A 1206-nucleotide genomic window follows, 5' to 3' on the forward strand; every position below is an offset into this window, starting at 1 on the left:
CCCCAAGATGAGTGCTCTCTCCTCCGACTTCCCTAGAGCCTCCGGTATCACAGCCGAGACAGCGACGGGTTCGCCACCCATACGGGGATGGAGCGACAGAAGTATGGAAATAGGATAAGGTAGCGGCGAGACGAGCTGTTTAAATAGGTGTCAAGTGGAAGTGCAGTGATGTATGCAGCTGAGGCATCTTAACGAACGGATGATTTGAACCTTGTTCCTACACGGCCTGATCAAATCGATCAGGCACTTGCCATCTATCTTCATTGTTCAACTCTTTGATGAAAATATGAAAAAACCAAAAAAAGCTCTGCCCTTCCATCTCTTGGATAGATAGAGAGGGAGGGCAGAGGCCTTTGGTGTCCCTTTCAGTCAAGAATTGGGGCTTCACAATTACTAGCCACAATATTTATCTCATGCCTTTCCTCGTTCATGGTTCGATATTCTGGTGTCCTAGGCGTAGAGGAACCACACCAATCCATCCCGAATTTGGTGGTTAAACTCTACTGCGGTGACGATACTGTAGGGGAGGTCCTGCGGCAAAATAGCTCGATGCCAGAATGATAAAAAGCTTAACACCTCTTATTTGACTTTTTCACTATTTTGAAATAAGAAAAAGATCCAAATCTAAAATGCAAAGGTCGTCTTATTCAAAACCTCAATCATCACATCCCCTCTCTCCCACTTCACACCTTGGAACGCACTGTTCTTATAGAGAGAAAGGCGCTTTCCCATCTTCTTAACCTGAAATGAAGGGGTACCCCCGGGAAGAGATCCAGTGGAGACAGCTGGGCCTGTAGCTCAGAGGATTAGAGCACGTGGCTACGAACCACGGTGTCGGGGGTTCGAATCCCTCCTCGCCCACAGCCTTCCAAAGGGGGAAGGGCCTTTACTTTCCCCCTGAGGGTAGGAAAATCATGATCGGGATAGCGGACGTAAAGCTATTGAACTTAGGTATGCTCTTTCCTTTTGTCGAAGTGGAATCGTAGAACAGAATGTGATACGATGAGATAGAATGCAATAGAAATAGAAACAAGGATAGCAAAAGGGTTACCTACTCCTAAGGGTCAAAGCAAGCCCTTTAATTCAATTCTTTATTCTTACATTAAAATTCTTACATTAAAGAATGAATAAAATCTCCCCAAGTAGGATTCGAACCTACGACCAGTCAGTTAACAGCCGACCGCTCTACCACTAAGCTACTGAGGA

The 1206-nt window shown here is 45.7% G+C and overlaps 2 non-coding genes across 2 annotated transcripts; one reads left to right on the forward strand and one right to left on the reverse strand.

Annotated features, from left to right (window-relative positions):
• Positions 1 to 787: 787 nt before the first annotated feature.
• On the forward strand, positions 788 to 861 carry TRNAR-ACG. Its single transcript has one exon. It is a non-coding gene; the product is annotated as a tRNA-Arg (tRNA).
• A 273-nt stretch (positions 862 to 1134) lies between these two features.
• Positions 1135 to 1206, reverse strand: TRNAN-GUU. The gene has a single exon. It is a non-coding gene; the product is annotated as a tRNA-Asn (tRNA).

This window comes from Triticum urartu, chromosome 3 (assembly GCF_003073215.2).
Source record: "Triticum urartu cultivar G1812 chromosome 3, Tu2.1, whole genome shotgun sequence".
In the NCBI taxonomy this organism is placed as follows: domain Eukaryota; kingdom Viridiplantae; phylum Streptophyta; class Magnoliopsida; order Poales; family Poaceae; genus Triticum; species Triticum urartu.